The sequence below is a fragment of the Ammodytes marinus genome (assembly GCF_949987685.1).
Source record: "Ammodytes marinus genome assembly, chromosome: 23".
Classification (NCBI taxonomy): Eukaryota; Metazoa; Chordata; class Actinopteri; order Uranoscopiformes; family Ammodytidae; genus Ammodytes; species Ammodytes marinus.
This window is the reverse complement of record NC_137227.1, coordinates 6062402-6084533: the sequence shown is the minus strand read 5'-3', so window position 1 is coordinate 6084533 and position 22132 is coordinate 6062402. Positions and strand designations below refer to the sequence as shown.

The following is a 22132-nucleotide window of genomic DNA, read 5'->3' as shown; positions in this document are numbered from 1 at the left end:
TAGATTGACACAGATGTGTATGTATTCATAATCATGTATATCTAATCAGTCTAATACGAAATAGAAATTCCGCTATGACATTTATTCCTTGGGGGCCGCCCTGTGCACATGTGCGATAATCAAACATTTCTTTGGTTTTCTGTGTTGAATGCTAGTAGCTTGTCTGTCCTGTGAGTTGTGTTTATACTTTGGTGCTTTCAGACTGATTGCTATATGGACTGAGCTCATCAAGGGTGGGTCAACTTTGTACTGAACGTGTGTGTGTGTGTGTGTGTGTGTGTGTGTGTGTGTGTGTGTGTGTGTGTGTGTGTGTGTGCGTGTGCGTGTGCGCGTGTGCGTGCGCACTGCGCACAGTACACATGCCCCTTCCAGGGCCAAGAGCAGGGTTGTGTTGCCATGGTGAAAATAAAATCCAAAATGCAGAGCTGCAAGGAAACCCCTGATTGGCTGAGGAGCCATGCATGGGATTGTGATGCATGCTGTCAGCTGGCCAATGGGACACAGGCTGAGCCAGGGCTGTTGCTAAGGGGAGTAGCTTGGAACAGAGTCAGCTGAGTTTTCTCTCTCTCCTCTCTCTCTCGCTCTGCATCTCCCAGTCAGTCTCTGGCTCACTCGTTCGTTCTCTCCTGCTGCTCACTCTGCCTGTGCCCTCATTGACTCCTTCTCCCCCTCCTTCCTGTCTCCCCATTGCCCCCCCCCCCCCTCCTTACAATTTTTTTTGCCACTCTACACGTGCAAAAGGGGAAAGAGCACATGTTGAAAAATTCACTGAATATTTCATGCAGCTTTTTGTGTGGGGTTGGGGCTGTATTCAAAGAACCCTGCATACAAAGTGGTGTTTATGTGCATTTGCATGCGTTGGAAGTTTGTGTTTATTGTATTGTGTGTGTTTTCTTATTGTGTCCATCGGCCTGGGCTTCTGTTTATGTGTGTGTTTTTCTTTTATTTCTTTTTTTAAACCTTTCTGTATGTGCTTGGTCTCTCATTTGCACTTATACTGTCTTTTTCCTCTGTTTGTGAAGGGGTACTATGTTTTTGTGTGGGTTTAATGTCTGTGGTTTCATGTGGGGGAGCTCTCCAGGGACCCTGAGCTCTCCAGCTGAAGTGCAGTGTGTTTGAACGGGAGCCAGGTAGCATTGGGTACACGCCTGGCGTCACGTAGGGCTGAACCCCCTCCTCCTTACACCCTCTCAGTACCCAACACCCAACTGCTTTGTCATTACCTAGTCACTTAACAATTGCTGACCCCTCTACTACTAAGTTAAGTTGTGTGTTGATGTTTTTAACAAATTATCTACAGGCTAAATAGCCATTTTATTAGTACACAAACTATTCACTTATAATACAATATGAAATATTAAAAATAATAAATGTTGTACAAAAGAAAATGATTGTATTATTCTGAGCTTTTCATGCAACTTGGATACTCGTTACTGACATACAGTACATGAACATTAGTGTTCTATTAGAGTTATAACTAAAGTGGATTTGTAGTTATACATTGCTTGTGCATGTGGGTCAGCATCAGTCACGTAGAGTCAACCCCGATATGTATTTATTCATGACGGTTGCTGGATGAGTTGTCAACTGTCCAACTTTATTGGTGCAGCATTTGGCTTGTGCATGTTGGTGTCCAGGCAGTGCAAGGGGAGTTTAATATCTTGATAAAGCTGGATGATTAGCGAGATCTGAGCTAAACAAAGTCATGTTCTACTCCTTCTTAGTCAATGATGAACTATGCCAATAGAAAGCAGCAACACAAAGAATGACTTTTCTGTTCCTTTTTTGGAAAGGCAGGAATATTGCACGTCACCCCACAAGAATGGAGAAGCAGAAACAAAGCATCCTGTCTCTACACATTTTTCTGTCTCTCCCCCTCTTGTTTCCTTCCTCCTCTCATTTCCTCCTTCCACACTTCCGGTTTCCTGGCTCTCATCCTCCCTTTGTTCAGCTCTTTCTCTCACGGCACATCTTTTAAATGTTCACTTTTTGGTGTGTGTGTGTGTGTGTGTGTGTGTGTGTGTGTGTGTGTGTGTGTGTGTGTGTGTGTGTGTGTGTGTGTGTGTGTGTGTGTGTGTGTGTGTGTGTGTGTGTGTGTGTGTGTGTGTGTGTGTGTGTGTGCACGTGTGTGTGTGCACGTGTGTGTGTGTGCACGTGTGTGTGTGCGTGCGTGTGTAATGGATCTATTGTGCCGGACGGCTGCCAGGGGAATCACTGAAGTGAGGCTTCCTACTTATGAATCAAACTCTGCCAATAGTGCATGGGAGGCATTGAGATGACAACACACACACACCATGGACGCCCTATAGCACCAATCATTCATTCATAATAATGTTCATAAGTTATTCAGAATGAGAGAGTGAGGGAGGGAGAGGTGCGATGAGTGAAAAACTGGGAGGGAGAGGATGGTTGTGTGTGTGTGTGGGGGGGGGGGGGAGTGAGAGAGACACCAGGATTACCCACTTCTGTAACAATAAAAAAAAACATTGTACACACGTGCATGGGAACACTAGTTCAGAAAGTTTCCTTGTGTACACTTTTGGAAGAAAACCAAGCAGTCAGCCTCTGTGCAGTGGTTTAAAAATAGAGTGAACACATTTACACACACACACACACACACACATACTCGGCTTGCAGCTCAGGAATAGAAGAAGCTAAGAGCATCTGAGTAGCGGAGCCCAATCTCTTTCCCCCAATTTTTTCTCTGTTTTCCTCTTTCGTCTTCGCTCTCTTTTGTCCTTTCCTGGCTCTTTCCTGTCCTCCCTCTGCTTCATGTTCTCTCCATCTCGGACAGAAAACACCGAGAGAGAGGCTGCAAAGAGGAGGTAAGAGAAAGGTCTGAGCGAGACAGAAACCAAAGCTAGCATCCGTGGGAATCAGACGTGCAAAGTTTGCATCACTGCACATGTGCATGTGTTTGGCTCATAGGCACATGGAAGTGTGGGTGTTTGTTTGAAGTGTGTCAGCGTGTTGCTGTGTGCACATTAGGGTACAGAGTCTGCATGTTTTGAAATGTTTGGTAGATTGCACTAGGGAGACTTTGGATGATGTCTGTTTAACAAGCTACGGAAAAACTGAAAGAGACTTTAAGATTTCGTGCAAGGGTAGATCAGGTATTGTGGTGAATAACAGAACACACTTACTGCCAATATTTATCTGTTTACACAGAAAAGTTCCCTTCCCCGCATCTTTCCGTCTCTCGTGTGTGTGTTTTCCACAGTGACAGTATATTATTCCTGTGATCACTGTTGACCGCCCCTCCACGGAAAGAGAGAGAGAGAGAGAGAGAGAGAGGGGCGGTGGAGTGATGAAGAAGTAGAAATTTGCTGTCAGAGATGAGAGAAAGATGGAGGGTGGAGAGGGGGAGGAGAGAGATGAAAGCGAAGGAGAGAGAGAGTGGAGTGCAGTTTAACATCATGCAGGCTTTGAAGAGAGTAGAGAGAGGGCTAGGGGAAGATATATAAAAAAAGAGGGAGGCAACACTTTCTTTACTCCTTCAGCTGCACTCTTGTCTTTTTCAATTTCGCTACTTCACTTCCTTTTGTGTCTTAGTATTGTGAGTTATTTTTATCTTTTGACTTTCTGTCTGGCTGTGACAATGTAGAGCTATAGTTTATAATAATGTCGGATATTATCTTTTCCCGAGTCTCAGTGAATTGATAAACTAAATTCAAATGCAAGCTGATACATAGAAAAAATAAAAGACTTCTACAAATAAAATACTTGAGACATTCTGGGAATTCAGATTTAAAGTACATGCTTGCATAAAGGATAGAAATACTGAGTTAAAAAGTTATATTACATGTGTAAAAGAAGCTGTTTCTCCAACATCATCCATAAACAGCAACTGTTGTCCCGTAAATGACTGGAATCATGCTGTGACATTAGATCCCTTTGTTTTTCTGTGTCTGGGGCTCACTTCACTCCACTGTTTGATGTTTTAAATTGGAACAGAGACCAGAAAATGACTTTTGTCTGGGTCTGATTTGTTCCTTTTTTCAGCCAAAGACTTACATGTTGCCTCCAGCTATACTGATGGAATTCAAACCAAACCAGTCAACCAGAGAGGTTTGGCTGAGCACACTGTCCAGTCCTACCACTCCCATCTATGTTACAAGTGTATGCCATACACTATGTATTTGTGTGGAAGTTCAGTTGGCATTGTACTTTTGAACTACTTAAGAGGGTTGAGTCGTCACAGAAATAGGAAACAGCAGGTGTTTGTCAGCTTTTGCTCAATGCTGTTCTGTATTTGACAGACTTGCCACTTGTCTCAAGTCTGTGGGTGTTTTAAAAAGCTGGTACCTCCAGCTGGTGTGATATGTGAAAATAAGAAAGGTTTTTGTTTAACTCACATACACTTGGAAGTTTAACAGAGTCCGCTTTTGCTGTTCCTTCACTCTCCGTTTGTCTATCCCAAAACTCCAATCTTATAATCTCTCTCTCTCTCTCTCTCTCTCTCTCTCTCTCTCTCTCTCTCTCTCTCTCTCTCTCTCTCTCTCTCTCTCTCTCTCTGTTACCGGGATTTGACCTCTCGGCCAGTGACCTCATCAATAAGGGGCTTGTTTGGGGGAAGGTCAGGGCTGTGTGTGTGTGTGTGTGCCCCTGATGGGGCCCCTACCATAGTTCGATTGAGAGAGGGGGAGACAACAGGGAGGGGTCATTTGGGCCCCCCATCTTCCGCCATCTTAGGTTTCTGTGTAGTTACTGCTGTGGCTGTTCTCTATCTCCTGTCCATTCTCTTCATGCAATCTCGCAGGTGGACAAAACAATCACTCATTCTCATCTCTCTTTCTCCCTCTATATAAATCTCTGCTTGTGTGTATGGCTCCCTCCCTCCCTCCTATTCAGTTTTTTCATCTTCCACTTCCTGCCCTGCTCTCTCATCCTTCTATTCCCTCCCTTCCTCCGGTCAGGTGAGGGAGGAGGAGTGTTAGCCTCACTGTCTGGAGCCAGTGGGAACCTTATATCTCAGAGAGAGGAAGGCTTGCTAGTAACTTGAGCTTTAGTACATTCAACATAGAGGTCATTTTTGGAGACACTGGATATGAGTGAACACACACTCACAGTCTGCACCCTGTGCCAAATAAATGTATACTTCCAATCCAAACACTCAACGGAAGAGCATATTTTCTCCCCTCATATCAGTGACGTAATCCCAATGTAACATCGCCGTGGCGATTGTCCTCTCTCCCATCCTCCGGAAACAGAGGCTCTGGGGTTTGTGGCTGATTGGCTTGTCCAGGCAGCTGGAAAATGGAGTTTAGTCAGCTCTGTGCCCTCGGGCTGCTCTCCCCCCCCCCCCCCCCCCCCCCCACCACCACCACCACCCCTCCACACACACACACTCCCATACACACACAAGGCTGGACAGTACATTCATACTCAGCACAGATAGATGAACTAGAGGAAGGATGGGAGAAGGAGAAAAAGGAAATGGAGAAATTCATAACTAGGGGTAGAAACCAACAAAACAAGGAGGACGAAAGTATGGTTTTTTTAAAGAAATGATTTTAGTTGTGTTATGTGCTATTCTGGCTATTGAGGATTATGTACCATTGTATGTCTTCAAACCAAACAATACATGTTTTGGTTTGAGCGATTGAAACTATTGTTTATCAGTTTTTGGAAGGCTTGTACACAGCTGTAGCAATGTGTGTTATAATGGATTATACCAATACAGTGACTTTATTCATTAGAAATGGGAAAGCAAAAGAGACACAGAAGCAAATGAGATACACTGGGATTAAATGGAATAGAGTGAGACACAGGGGGAAAATGTGAAAGAGAGCTAGAGCCTGATATAAAGGGGGTTTCATTGGTTTTAATCAGTCAGAGAAAGTGATGGTGAAACCGTGTTCATTAGAGAGTGGCTCTGGGCCAAACGCTGCATTTGCTTTCTTGCCTTCAAGTTCCTTTCAACTGAAATCTGATCATTTCATGACCTCAGCTGCAGCTGCTGAACTGCAGTAAGAACATGTTCTGGCTTTGACTCAAAGACTTTCACTTTTTCAGTTATGTTTACTGTGAAGTTAAGAACATGGCGCAGCCTCTCCGGTTCCCCTTACGTTGGTTGGACCCGTTGACCTGCTGAACACACCAGCACATTTCTTACACACAGCAGACATTCATAACAGAATTGGTCAGATGTCATTGGCTGAGTTGAATGCTGATATCCAAATAGTTCACACACCTGTGATCAGAGAACAGTTGGTTTATTTAGCAGTGATAAGCACCATATACTGTGACCCTTCTCATGATAGTAACAGATGGGTGACATATTAACCCATTGATGACTATGGCAATCTAGGATGCATGTCCTTAATGCCTGAGGGTTTTCTGAAAAAATAGTACGAATTGTCAAGTCTACCAAAACCTTAATATCTAAGCCTGTGTAGCACATAGAAACATGAAATAAAATACATTTAAAAGTTAAGGTTCACAGGTTTTATTTAAACATGCTCCCTTAGCGCTTACACACCAACACATTTTTCTAAAAATCGTCAAAATTAGATGGGGGAGAAAAAAAAGAATAAATAATATAAAATATTTAGTGTGATTTTCGTCAGTAGCCTATAGTGGACCTTGATTCTGCGCACCAAATGCCACTAACTGTTCTGTAATACACTATCGCTGACACAGCCGGCTTATTTTTTTTATTATTTTGTTTTATTTTTTATTTTTTTGATTGATGTGATTTTTGGCAAATCACACAACTTTTGGGTGGTCACGTGGTCTTAAAAAATCAACAAAACCCACCTCATGTGTATTTGAACCAATGACAGTGCATTCTATGCTGCGCATGCCATGAAAATTAGATAAAGTAACAATGCTGCACGATGCAGCATCAGGCAGGAGAGGCAATGTGGCATCGCGCAGCAGCCGTCATCAATGGTTTAAAGCAGGGGTGTCCAAACTTTTTTCACTGAGGGCCACATACAGAAAAATCTACGAAGGGCCGGGCCATTTTGCAAAAATAACACATTTATCAGGACATGTAGCTGCTCTGATGTTTAGTTTCATAGTGTCTTCGTAAATTGTAATCCTTCTTCACGGCAACACTTTACTTGCACATTAAAAATATACATCCCCCTCTTGTTAAATGCCATTGATACACCCAGTGTTTTCTGCTTTTACGTCTAATGTCCAGCTTGGTGAAAATAGTAGCCAGCTGAGATCCCGCCCCTCCAAGGGGGGTGCGGGGGTATGCCCCCCCGGGAGATTTTTTTAAGTTTTTAAAGTGAAATGCATGAATCTGGTGCACTTTGAGAGGGAAATTAAGAGGCTAAAGCTGAAGAATTTTGTATGAAAAAAAATGTATACACTGTGTCAGATGATTTAGAAGCTATTGGAGAAGGACACATAGATTTTCCATAATAATATTAATTTAAATTTGAATATTATGCAGGGTCCTCTGGGATGGCCTTGATGCTCTTTTTCTTTTATGGGACATATTTTTCTGCAATATAATGAGTGCATTTAGATTATTTAAAAATTAAAAGGGCCATATTACATTATATTTTTAAAATGTGCCAAGGGCCAATCAATCAGTTTTGACACCCCTGCACTAGTGGGTTAACTAAGAAATGCAAAAAAAAAAAAAAAAATTTTTTTTTTTTTTTTTTTTTTTTTTTTTTTTTTAAAGGGCCATATTGCATTATATTTTTAAAATCGGCCGCGGGCCAATAAAAAGCGGGCCGCGGGCCGCAGTTGGCCCGCGGGCCGTAGTTTGGACACCCCTGGTTTAAAGGAAAAACCTGAATACATGAGTGGAGGAACATCACCAATGCAGATGCTTCCACACAGGTGCACTGCATGGTACAATCAAGGAATAGACATGCCATGCTTTTTGGCATGTATACACTTCTAAGTATCTATGCCCAGTTGATTCTGATAGTGTGTCAAGATAGCATGAGTAAAATATCTATGTGACTTTGAAAGTGAGTTCATTGATGGGGCATGGATAGCAGGAACACCTTAACTGCCTCATGTATCAACAGTACGAGAAAGTGACATCTGCATTGGGTCAGTGTCAAATCAATACAATATTGTGATAGATTGACCTTCATAATATCATGAATCAGTCTTATCCTGATGGGGAGGTTGAGTGTTCCTGGATGACAATGCCCCCTTTATAGGGAACAAGGGGTCACTGAATGCTTTGAGTATTACAATGATGTGAGTGTTTACAAGATAACTTCCCAGAGTACCTTGTATTTGACTTTTCTTAACATTGACTTACTCTGCGGCCATTAATGTGCTGTAGAGCCAGTGGCTAAATCAAATTTTATTTTAGTCGCCATATTTACTCCTGTGTCCACATAAACAGCTCCAGGCCATTCCAGCTCGGGTTAGACCCCAGACAGCAGTAGCACAGTGCCAAGGTGAACATGTCCTCACCAGGCTAAGGGGACCAGATGTGTCAAGTGGTTGAGCTGGGAGCTACAATGGGCCCCCCGGGGCCTGTTGAAGTGTATTGGTGGGGCCGGGGCGGTCTCTCTATCACAGCCCCTCTACCCCCATGTCCCTCTCTGTTCCTGGGCAGTGTGGCACAGTGTGTGGCCTGGCCCCGTGCCAGAGGAGCCAGCCTGCCAGCCTCCCTCCCCTGAGACCAAAGACAAAGCTGGGACACGGCCAGACACTTCACGCTCTCTGTTTATCTCTCCATCGTCCCACTCCTCTCTATAGACTCTTTCTTTTTCTTCTAAATCATTGGGGTCATTGTGTCCTTTTTTGTCTTTTAGTTTTCTGTAGCACTTCTTCCCATATCTTTTCCATCTTATATTTCTGTCTTTTTTTTCCTTTTCTTTTTATTCTACTCGTGGTATATCTGTCTTTCATCTCTTGATCTTGTTTGCTCCTAATGTCTCGTCAGACTCACACACACACACACACACACACACACTCACGCACTCTTTCTCCTTTTTTTCTCTCTCTCTCTCTCTCTCTCTCTCTCTCTCTCTCTCCAAAAGAACATGGAACCCACTCTAGATTCAGTTTTAACACATTCAGCCCCCACACACAGATGAAGTATTGCAGTTTTCCCATATAAACACACACATAGCCCAACTCAACACAGCCCCTTCCCACACCCACACATACAACCCCCCCCCCCCCCCCCTCCCCTCTCTCTCTTTGGTGTGTGTGCTACAGTGTGCCTGTCATCATGTCGCTGTGTGTGGGCTCCACATCAAACCAGCTGCCATACCAATAAAGGCTAGTGTTAGCCACCAGGCTCAGACCAGCTAGCATGCATCACTCACTGAGGCTGTGCGAGTCCTTGTTTGCCTGTGTGTGTGTGTGTACAACCACCCACGGTGCTGCTGCCAACAACTCTGGTTGACTCTGGTAATTCATGGGGAAATGATGAGTGCTTCTTTGTCACTCTCACTTCACATTACACTCATTTTCAATGTTCATTTATCGGCACCGTTTCCTCTTTCTTCATCACTGAACTTTTGTCAGCTTCCATTTGTTTATTCTTTTTATTTTCATTCTGTCTTTCTCTGTTTTCCTCTCTCCCATAACTTTCTAATTACCACTCTGTCTGTCACTCTGCTGATCTTGTAATGACAAACTTCACGCCTCACATAAAAGAACAACACACACACACACACACACACACACACAAACACACACACACAAGCCTGAGTGCAAAACTTGAAGTATATACAAGCCCCATCCAAGCTACTGATACTTGAGAACTCTCGCTGCTTTAAATCATAGTTTACATTGACTTTTCTAAATCTAAGAGAGAGGAATCTAATCTGGATTTTTTTTTTTTTTTTTTTTTTTTTTTTTGGCATTTTTCATGATAGTGTTAAGAAACAGAGGTGAAATGGGGCAGAGAGGGGAGTGACATGCAGAGAACGACCGCGGGCTGGAATCGAACCCGGGTCTGCTGGGCCCGGCCCGGTGGGGGACGCCCTATCAACTGAGCTAAGGGCGCCCCCAGGGATTCTTTTTTTAAATTGCTGGACAATGTGTAGCCGTTCAGCTAACTCTGTCATACGTAACTCTAAGTGAATGTGTGCATCATGATTTGATGGAAGTAATACTTTGTTACTCATGTTTGCCACCACTCCACACAGAATCCCAGCCTGACACTTGAACTTCTTAAAAGTTGTAGTTGTTTTATCACATTAACAAGACAGTCAACTATGATAGAACATACCATACTGGTGCGTAGACCTTTGGAGCTCAGATTATACTGTTATGTATTCCTTTATTGTTTTCTCTGTAGGGTTTGTGTAATGTAGCACACCAAACACCAGCCACTAACCTCAGCCTTGCAATGAACAGTTTATTCCAATGCTACTTTGTACGACACATGTCACAATATGCCTGCTGATCATTACGTAACGCATTCAATCATACATTAGACATACAGCTTCATGGTGCACTTGTGTTCCATTAAATTGGAATTAATTAAATGATATTGTTCAGTAATAAAGGCTTCAGTTGGATTCTGCCTAATATAGCATGTCATATCAAATGATTCTGACATTGTGTCTCGACCAGCTCTTAATATCTTACATGGGATCACTTTCTTACCATTAGGTCTGTCTTTTTCTACAAAGCTGACTGTGACAACGCTGGCTTCGGATCAGTTTACTCAGACAAAAGGGAGACTGACTGGGCAAATACCAGGTCTCTCTCTATCTCTCTGTACTTTTTACGTCTGTCATAAAAGGGCATGCTGACACATTGTTTGTGTGTGTGTGTGTGTGTGTGTGTGTGTGTGTGTGTGTGTGTGTGTGTGTGTGTGTGTGTGTGTGTGTGTGTGTGTGTGCGTACGTACAGGGGAGGTAATCTTTTTAATTCTGTTCAGTGTTTGAAGTTTTCCTTTGGCTGCCTCCAAACTTTAACATCAAACACTCAGGTCAGACACCCTCCCTTCATCCCTGCGTCTTCCTCCTCCCATCACCCCCTCCTGTCTCTCTCTCTGTCTCTGATCTGGTGAGACCAGCACAGGAGGGTCCTGCAGATAAAGTGGGGGCAAGTAAGATTAGACATAGTGACGCCCTAAACACACACACAAACACACACGCACAGGGCACAGCCAATGAGTTGAGACAATTACTTTTTGGAGCTGTGTGCATCCAAAACAATGTGTATGTGTGTGTGCAGCTGGTACAAGCAGTTGTTAGATCATCACTCTGTAACCATGTATGACACTCAGGGCTATTTTTACCCAGCAGTCAGACCTACAACCCGCTAGATGATTCACATGTCACTACAAGCCAAACACACTCACACAACCTGAGGATCTTCCCTGAGATGGTGGTGAAAATGTCTCACACACTACTGCCCAAGTAACAAAGAAATATGTTTGCCTGTGTGTGTGTGTGTGTGTGTGTGTGTGTGTGTGTGTGTGTGTGTGTGTGTGTGTGTGTGTGTGTGTGTGTGTGTGTGTGTGTGTGTGTGTGTGTGTGTGTGTGTGTGTGTGTGTGTGTGTGTGTGTGTGTGTGTGTGTGTGTGTGTGTGTGTGTGTGTGTGTGTGTGTGTGTGTGTGTGTGTGTCATGTGCCTCTCAGGCAGATGCTGAACAGCTGCAAGTGGTTTTTTGTTTGTGAATCTGACAGTGGCTGGCCTCTCTCTCTCTCTCTACTCTCTCTCTCTCTCTCTCTCTCTCTCTCTCTCTGTCTGTCTGTCTGTCTGTCTGGACTCATGGGGAGCCCTCCTACTCCTTTGCCAGCTATCAAAGCACTGACCTAATGACAAATGCTCACACACACACACACAATGCCATATTCACTACACATAATACTTCTTTTGTGTCTTGGTCTAAGAGGAGCCAGATGCGAAATAGCACATGCATGTGTGAGTGAGTGTGTGTAAATGTGTGTGTGTATGTGTGCCTCTGTCTTTCTTTACATGCTATTTGTTTGTGTGCCTATTCCTTTGTATTTGTGGGTTTTCTTTGTTCCTGGATCTTTCTGTAAGTGTACGCACGTTGTGTGCTTGTGGGCATAAGGGATCATGAGTGAAGTTGTATGTGTGTGTGCTGTTTGTCTCCTGGTTACGGGGCTTGTTGTTTTGTCTAAACCTCCAGTTCTTTAGTTTTTTTTGGGGGTGTGCTGACTCAGCTGATGTGGAGCATTTAATGGTGGTGTGTGTTGCAGATCCGGCAGCGTTTAATAGGGTCTGTGTGCTTTCTGGGCTCAGATTCACAGCCCACTCAGCCAACAAGTCTCTGAGCGTGTGTGTGTGTGTGTGTGCTCTGATACCCTTTTAACACAAGTCATTACAGTCCATGTGTTGGCAGAGATATCGTACTTACATTTGCTCTATATGTGGTCATTCTATAGGTGGACTTAAAGTGTGTGTGCGTTGGTGTGTCTGTATGTGCATTTGTGCTATAATGTATATTGACCTTGTCTCTCATTGCCAGTTCCCAGAAGGTTGATGAATAAATAAAGGCGTGACGCCTGCCCAGAAAGCCCATGTCTGCTGCTTGTGAGACAGAATGACACCACACACACTCACACAAATGTATCTCCCACCCTCTGCAGGGAGACCTTTTCTATACTTCTGCATTTCTGTGTGTGTGTGTGTGTGTGTGTGTGTGTGTGTGTGTGTGTGTGTGTGTGTGTGTGTGTGTGTGTGTGTGTGTGTGTGTGTGTGTGTGTGTGTGTGTGTGTGTGTGTGTGTGTGTGTGTGTGTGTGTGTGTGTGTGTGTGTGTGTGTGTGTGTGTGTGTGTGTGTGTGTGTGTGTGGTCGGTCAATAAGAAACTGCTAAAGTCCCTCGCCTATCCACAATGCATCCAGTGCTCCTGGTTCAGATTGTATTTCAGACTGTACCAGTGCAGAGACCCTCTGTCATTACCACAGATCTGAACACTGTACAGACAATATGTACTGTTTTTCCCTGTTACTCTCATTTTGTTCCTTCCTGTGGGCAAGTTGGTATTTTTTCTCATTTGTACAATCAGCAGCATATACAACAACCTTTTGGCGCGTTTGAGGATAATTCTATCATACGGTAAATTAAAGGTGAAGTAAGCGGTTTATTTATGTTAATATAAGTGTAAAATCGCTCTTTATTCATACAGTGATCACTTACATAATGTGCGCGTTTCATAAAGCCGATCTCTCAGTCAGCTGCTTTGCATGTAATCGGCAAATAAACGTATCCCGAAATTTTTATCCAATCAGAAGAGAGAACTCTAAAAACTGACGCTCGTCTCACTCATATATAGTATATGCACTCCATGGTCTCACTGCCGGTGCACGCCAGAGCAACAGATGGGTGAATGTGTATGCGCCTACAATGGCGGAGCAGGTGAAAATCCTTCCCAATGTCTGTTTTGAAGGTTTTTATCGTTTTTTATCACACTTTTGGATCTGAGATGATGCTAGATAACTTGCTGCTTGAAGACCGCAGTGCATTAATGTGGTGACGTAGGGACGAGCGAGGGGACTGCTAACTGCAGCCAGTAACTGACAGGAAGTTAGCTAAAAGAACCATTCCGCTTACAGCACCTTTAACCAAATTTATTTTTATTTGACCTCATTCCTGAAGTAGAAGGTTTTAAAGGTGATACACTGCCCCATAGATGCAGTTGAAATCCCCCATACATTCTATAATGTGTTTTGGCAATCTTTCAGAATGAAGAGCATAGTTTCTGGATTAATGAGGGAGGCATGTGTAATGGGGTAGTTGAAGTTAGCCTTAGTGGTGGGAGTGGTCAGTGAGATGAAGTGCCAGACCACTACTGAGGTCAGGAGGGTTAGACGCCTGTCAGGTCAAAGTTCACGCTGCACGTGCCCAAAGCAGGTGTCCTAGCAACCACAGCAGCCAGAAGAAAGAGATGTTTACAAATGCACACTGGTGAAAACAGCTGTTAGCAGTATGAGTCAAACACATATTTTCTCACACACACACGTTTAGAACTATGATGCAACACATGCTCCAGCATATTGAACACAGTTGTGGGATTTTTCCTTCTCAGTCCGATTTTAGTGCTTTTGCGTCTTTTGGTCGTCCCCACCCATTGAACTTCATTGCTTCCATCCTCTAATTAATTCAACCAAAAGCATCATTCACACTGTATATTTATATAATCATGTGACATGTCATCATGCACTAAGTGACACAACTGTCTTAACGGCACATTGGGCTTCAACTTTCCATGAAATGTTTTTAAAAGACAAAGACACATTTATTAAACATCATATTTGTCTATTTATAGAAACTGTTTTTGTATTACACTGTGCCATGTTTCTTTGCTTCCATCATGCCCTACTCATCATGGCATCGGTGTAGTTGATACTTGTGTGATGGAAGGTCTGGTCACTGACTTGTCCGGTTTTCTTTTTGATTTTGTCTGCGTCCTTTCAACGTCAGTGCATGGGCAATGAGTGAAGACACTGCCACAGCTCCAATTAAGACCACTATAACTCAGAATAATGGCTGTCATGAACCCAAGTGAGCCGCAGCCTTATTAGGAAGCATAAATTACAAGGTAGTAGGTTGCTCTTGTCTCCTGTATATTTATAACTCTTATTTATGTTCCGTAATTAAATTAGATGCAGCCCAACAAGACATTTACTTTACTACAGCTTTACTGTCACAGAGGCATGCATAAAGGGAAAAGTAGTTACTCTTGACCGTCATAAAAAAGTGTTATTTATTTATTTATTTTGAAATAATGTATATTTCAGGTGTCAGATTTATTTTTATACATCTCTGATTTAAATGTTGCATTTTCTTTGACACTTAATTTAAATTTGTGGGGGGAACTTACACATGGTTTTCAAAACGTTGTATTATATCTTAATTAAGGAGTAAGTAACCCCATGTATTACATAGCAAGTGGACAACTTTGATATGGGCTTAAGTTGAAGGTCACTTGGATTTACACTTAGCAATAAATTCACTCATACGCTGTTGATGCCCCTTCGAAGAAAGATTCACATACACTTGCGCACACACATACACACACACATACACACACACACCCATAATGACTTGTCCCTTTTGAGGTCAGGGTTGCAGACATCAAAGGCAAGCAGACATTCAATTTCAGACATGCATTATACTGTATATATGTTGTTGGCAACTTTACTTGTCCTCGTCATGATTGAGTCAGTCAGTGCCAAAGTCAGAATTGAATGCAATCAAGAAAAGGCAACAGCACAAATGAGGTTATAAACAGAAAAGACTACACTTTGATGAATTTGTATGCACAAAGAAATAAAATAAGTTTAAAAAGAATATATGTTTTATGTTGTAGAGGAGTTGTCCTGTTGCATTGCAGTAGGGAATGTTTAAATTGTTAAAATCACACAAGTATTTTTAGTGAAGTTGTTTTGCTTCTTGGATTTGAGATGTGTATCATTACCTTCACTCTACTTCATGTATAGCCTGCCCTCTCCCTCATGCATTCACACATATCTACTTTGTCAGCAGTATATTATTTCTCCCATATTTTCTCCATTGATTAGTAGAATGTGGGAAGAGTCACACTTCCTCCACAGCCTCTGTAACACACACACAGGCAAACAGACCTGTGCAGTTAACGCATGCTATACGCATTGGAGGTGTAGGAGCTGCACATTTACATTTTAAACAGTCCTAATTTGTGGAATGTAGTCATTCTAAATGAGAAAATTGGGTAAGTAAGACTTCATGACAACTGATTTACCAAAGAGGCAGAGCAGAGCATTGGAGAAGAGACAAAGAAAAGGCGAAAGAGAGTTGATAGCGTATGGATGGATGGGGGAGGGAGGGAGAGAGAGAGAGAGAGAGAGAGAACTAATTAATGAAAGTAGATGTTTTAGTTGGGTGTTGATTCCAGGAGGGATACTGGTCCCAGGTGTGTGAGATGAGGGGAAATGGAGGAGATGAGGGAAGAGTAAGGAAACTAGGTCCCCCGTACACCATATGTTCTCTATCTTCCCCTCTCTCTCTTCTCACTCTTTCATTTCATCCTTTGCACTGGCTCGCTAAGACAAGCTCATGTTGGATTTGATTTTCTTCTCTTTGCACATCTTCCCCCATGCTCTGTTAGCTACTGCAGTGTCCTGTCAGTGTACAGCAGGTGAAGTAAGCAGCGATCAAGTGGGCGGTGGCGTGGTGGTGACAGAGTGATTGTGTGACTGTTTGCACATGCTTTTGTGTGCATTTCCTGAACGGCTCAATAGCTTCTAGGATTTGTCCTCACAATCTAAGGCGTGTTTATTGGGGATCTCTATTTGCTGTTCCCTCTATAGATATGGATCTCATTCTTATTTGTGCCCATTCAGTTTCCTTATTGTTTAACTTGTCCTTTGTGGCCTTACGTATTGTGTGTAAGTGTGCATTGGGTAAGACCACTTTGCAGATTGTACTTTGTCCTGCAGATGTGTGAGTACAGTACAAGTCCACGTATGCTGGTGTTTCAGTCCTTGACCGCAGTACAGGAACAGAGCAGGAGAGGAGTATGACATGTCATCTAAAAATAGCAGCTAAACTCACTCAACCTTCCCTCTCAACGCAGCCCCACTCTGGCCGGATAACAACCCCTCCTCATCATGTATCCCTCCACCCCGTCATGAAATGCAAGCTGCTCACACTGTGAATTCCACTCAGAGAAATTGAGCCAACTCCCCTGTATATTAGAGAGAAAGGGACTAGTCATTGTTTTCTGCCAAACAAAAGCAGTAAGCAAACAGTAGTGGAGCAGCTTCCAACTAGTGGTTAGGTGGGCGTAGTGATCCCTGGGCCTGGAGGGAGGCTGCTGCTGCTCTGTCACCAGGTTGGAGTGCCCCAAGGCTTGGTTCCGGGGCCCCTCTTTGGTCTCTTTCTTCCCTCTCTGTTGTGACTGTGTGCATGTGTGTCTGTAGGTGTGCCCATATGTGGGCCCTCAGGCTGTTGTCAGGCAGATCACGGGGAGCTGTTGTGAGTTAGCCTAGCCTGGCTGTCTGTGTCTACCTACATGCCTCTGTTCCCTAAAGAAGGTAAAAAAAGAGGAGAAGGAAAGCAGAGAGACAGGGGGTGGTAGGAGGGGGGTTACAACAGAGGGATGGAGTGAGCACATTCCTCTTTGTGCTCGAAATATGTCCGCAGGGCTAACTGCAAGCACAGCAAGATTCAGACTTCCAACTTCTTAAAAACAAGGCTCTTCTCCTTTCCCCCCTCCCCATCCATGTCCTCCTCCTTCCCCTCCTCCCACTCTCTCCTGGCCCTGAAGTGGTTTGAGGGATAATCTGTGGAGGAATTCCAAAAAGGCAGGAATCCAGGGATTAGCCAAAGAGGAAAATGGTAGATGATGGAATATTTAAGGGTTTACCTGAAATGATTGCTTGGGCTTTGGGGTTTGTATTTGTGACAGCAGGACCTAAACAGTACAACATCTGCCTACACAGGATGCTCAGGTTTCACAGTGCTTTTTCATATATGAAATCAAAGCAATCAAAGTTTGTCAAACCATAGAGGAAGAAAATAATCCTACATTTCAGCATTAACCAAACCAAACTCAGACTAAATGTACCTCCCCCCTCCCCCCATCTCTTTATATAGTCAACTCAAACTCGTTGAACCTTTAGTAGCATTTCATTGATTTTTAGATCTACCTACTACTGCGAAATATGGCACAGAGAACCTGATGGTGTTCCGTATGAGGCTTTCAGTAGATATAGGCTGGCAGCAGCATGCTGTTTAGAGGGCTGTCACACTATCTGTGTATAACTGTGTTGTTGTAAACAAGCTGCATCTTTGGGGATTAGCTCCTCCTGTCCTACTTAACTGGTCGATAAATAGAGTTTAGCTTTAATCATGGTGATGTCTGATATTGCACCCTTCTTACATCATGCTGGTATCTTGTTTACGTGTTTTGTCTGGCTGTGTTTTGTTTGTATGTGCATTTGAGCGTGTCCGACACCATTCCTGCAAGAGTGTGTGTGTGTGTGTGTGTTTTGGATGTCTGAGGATATAATGACGGTGGGCGCATGTCTTGTCTGATAGCTGTAATCACTGCCTCTCTGTGTGGTTGGTCAGGTCATTGGGTTCTGTTTGCATTAGTATCTGTGTGTTTATTTTCATATGTACAGGGAGAATTGCATCAGATTCTGTGGTATTTTTCGCTATTTTGTCGTCTTGTCTTTGTAGTAGACTTCTGTGCTTGTGCCATATGTCACTCATTTGTGCGCCAACTACTTACATTTATTTAGCTATTTGTTGCATTGGGATGGTTTGAATTGTGTATTTTTTTAGGTCTGTGGCCAACTAATACATTAAAGGAACAATTGTAACACGATAGCAATACTTTTACTTAAGTATGATTTTGAATGTAGGACTTTGACTTGTGTTAGAACATGTTTACATTGAGTTAACAGTACTTTTACTCAAGTAAATGATCTGAATTGTCCTTCCAACACTACATTAGAGTGTAATGTTAAGTCTCTACATGTGTTCGTTCAGGCAGCGAAAGAGGATTATAATACAATAGATAATAATCATCTTTTTCATTAGCGCTTAGCACTACTCTATTGTGTATATATATGCTATCTGTATTCATTCTCATTCTGTGGTATGCTTGCTTTTCAGGTACAATACAGGCAATATCTGGCCCACCCAGTGCCAGGCAGTACACACCCAGTGTGCTCAGCAGTGGCAGGTAAGAGAGTGTGTGTGTGTGTGTGTGTGTGTGTGTGTGTGTGTGTGTGTGTGTGTGTGTGTGTGTGTGTGTGTGTGTGTGTGTGTGTGTGTGTGTGTGTGTGTGTGTGTGTGTGTGTGTGTGTGTGTGTGTGTGTGTGTGTGTGTGTGTGTGTGTGTGTGTGTGCTCTCCTACTCTAATAGATTATCGATGCACTGCTGGGTTGGTTGGCTATAGCAGACAGTGGAAATGGGCCTGTACTCCCCTGAGGAAACACGATATATCCAACACACACAGCTAACACACATATAGTAGCTACAAACACAAGCACTGTGACTTTAAAGCACATTTTGCACACTCACACACACACACACACACACACATGTGCGTACAATTAGACACACCACACACACCTGCTGGGTCTTTAGTGGAAGCTGAGCTCTATCTGAAGATGAAAGGAGGAGGAGAATAGAGAAAGGCTGGAGGGAGAGGAGGAGGAGGAGGAGGAAAGACAGGCAGAGAGGTAGAGGACAAAGAAAGAAAGCACATACTGAGGAAGAGGAGGAGCAGCAACGAAGAGTACTAGCCAACTCTGCACGCTGCCACCTCTCCTTCCTCCTTCTCTCCCTCTCTCCTTTGTGAACAGATGGGTGGAGGTATCAGATTGTGATGAAAGCCAAAACGGAAGCAAAGAAACCGACGCATGCATAGAGTACACACACCCCGGCAGTCACACATGGCTGCACACTCACACTTTCTCTCCACCAGACACATGCAATACTTTATATACGTTGTTACTCTCTCTCCTCATTCACTCTTTGTCCGTGTGTGCTTTGTGTATAGTGATCATTGACTAGTCAGGTCAGACAGGTTCTCTAACCTCATTCCTGCCATGAAGGCACTGCACACACACACACACACACACACACACACACACACACACACACACACACACAGTGCAAAATGTTGCACTCTGTGTGCCCCAGTGTTGCTGATGTGTTTTTCCCTGGACAAAGAGACAGACACGGAGGGAGGGAGAGGCTCTAGGCAGAAGATGAATCAGATGAAAGGTTGGGAGCAAACGATAAAACCAGATTAAGAAAAAGGGGGATGAGAGGGAGAGAAAAAAGAAGCCCTGTGGGTCTTTGCTCACAGAGGGTGGAGGGCAACTGGAGGCATGGTGGAGAATTCAAATGTCTTGGTGTCAGTGGGTTCACTGACTCACGATCTGTGCTGAATCCATCACAACATACACTCCTCGCTCTTGGAATTCATGACATTTGTGTTATGTGGTGGTGTTATATGTGTAAAGCTTAGCCAGGAACTTTTCTTTTTGTAACTTCAAGTGTCATAACATCTTGGTAATCAGTTGGAATTGTAACGAGGCATCTTTAAACTGCACAGTACACATTCATACCAAACTACACAAGTGGATGGTTCTATTCTAGCAGATTACAAAGGCATTAAATGTATTGTTGTCATTGTTGCCATGTTTGCAAACATGGTTGTATTAATGGATGGTGAATGCTGTAGACAGGTTTGCCATGTTTTGTCAAAAACATTTCAATAGCACATTCAAAATGGATTATTTTTTCCGCCATTACCTTTAAATATATTGGTGATAATTCAGCATTTGGAAGAGTATGGCAGCTTGGGGAAATTAGACCTATTTTGTCCAAAGAAGTGCTGATTCTTTCCCTGTGTGTGTGTGTGTGTGTGTGTGTGTGTGTGTGTGTGTGTGTGTGTGTGTGTGTGTGTGTGTGTGTGTGTGTGTGTGTGTGTGTGTGTGTGTGTGTGTGTGTGTGTGTGTGTGTGTGTGTGTGTGTGTGTGTGTGTGTGTGTGTGTGTGTGTGTGTGTGTGTGTCTGTGTGTCTGTGTGTGTGCGCCTGTGTGTGCGCCTGTGTGTGTGGCATGCTTCTTCTGCAGAGTCAATACATTGTTAGCCTTCTGGTGGTCAAATGTACTGCCAGCATGTGCTCCTAGTCAAACAGGTTTAGTTGATTTAATGTTTTTCTTGCCAGACCACCATCTCTCTCAAACCTAGCTATGTTTACATCCAGCTGTCAAGTGCATTTTATGCAAACCTTTAAAATGTTGCAGGAAACTAAAATGCAAATAAAGTGTTTTCCATTAGTCGGTCTGAAGTGAATAAAAATAGTCTTTCTGAATGTCAAAACTGGACCTCCACTGGCAAGATGGAAAGACTCTTTCAACAACTGATCACTGTTGGGTTTTCTTGAACATGGCATTTGTCAGAACCTCTAAACCAATTCTGCTGTTAAACTAAACCTTAAATGCCAAAAACAATCCCAGGTTGACATTTCGGAAATAATTAGAAGGTCATCTCTCTGTCTGTTTTAAATATGAAGCTACAGCCAGCAGCTGGTAACGTTAGCTTAGCATAAAGACTGGAAACGAGGAAACATTCTGAAGTCTTGCCATCACTGCAACAAGCAGGGACTTCAGGAAGAGACTGCTCCAGGCTCGGAAATAAGGTGGCACCTTAATCCCCTGTAAAAGCACAACCAGTGTGATAAACAAGCTGATTGGTTGAAGCGACTTCTTCTTAGTATGCAGGTTGAATGTGGGAAAAGGAAAAACAGGTTGTTATTATTACTCTCCAAATGTGCCCATGTACGAAAGGAAAGGGCCCCGAATGTGTCTTTAAGCGATACATTGTACATTCTATTCCTCTCATACTTATTGGATAGATAATACAACTGACCAAAAAGTGCTTTGATTTAACATGTAGGCTAGGTTGTTTGGAGTAATTGATCAAATATTGCTATCTCCAGGCAGCTTGTTCATTTCACTGGATCAACTTCTCTTTCCCTCTCTTGAGTACGCCTTGCTGAAGTGAGCAGTTCAACAGCAGAAGGCGAAGGAGAGGGTTTGTTATTTGGTGGAGGGAGAGAACGGAGGTGATGGTGGGGGGGTGTCGGGAGAGACGTTGCCTAAACCAGTGTTAATTGAACACAGCTGTACCTCGTTAAACATTAATTGGCAATTAATCAGCTCACACCCATCCCCCCCAGTTGAATATAACTTGAATATGTTTTTTTATAAGAGAGCGAGAGTTGGATTTGGGAATAAAGTAAATTATTCACAGTAGCACAAGGAAAGCCTGTTCTAGCTAAGCCTCTCTCTCTATCTCTTTCTATTTTTTCACTCTTGCTCTACCTCTCTGTGTTCCATTCAGCCCATTAATCTAGTGTTCTGCCTTTCTCTCCGCTTCCTTCCCCTCATCTGTCTGTAGTTCATCCAGAGATGGAGAGAGAGAGACAGTGAGTGAAAGAGAGATGTCACAACAAAGAGGAAGTGCCAGAGGGGAAAGGAGGGATGGAGGGAAGAAAAAGAGAGCTGGTGTGTCTCCATATGTAGAGAATCATGTAGAACAAGAATATCAGTAAACAGTGGCTGTGACTACAGTGTGTGTAGTCTTTTCAGCTAGCTCTCTGGTAGATCTTCATCTCTTTTTCTTTGACCTACTTCAGCTTTCAACCAGTGATGTTCTCTAAGGCAACTTGATGAGCAGAAAGGAAGGATGTAGGA

The 22132-nt window shown here is 43.2% G+C and overlaps 1 protein-coding gene across 1 annotated transcript in view; it reads left to right on the top strand.

Moving 5' to 3' along the window:
- kdm6ba (lysine (K)-specific demethylase 6B, a) overlaps nucleotides 1-22132 on the top strand; it is a 90050-nt gene that overhangs the window by 12612 nt on the left and 55306 nt on the right. The window contains exon 2 of the mRNA XM_080051645.1: nucleotides 18532-18601. The gene's annotated coding sequence lies outside the window, so the exon portion shown is untranslated. The remainder of the gene's footprint in view (nucleotides 1-18531; nucleotides 18602-22132) is intronic.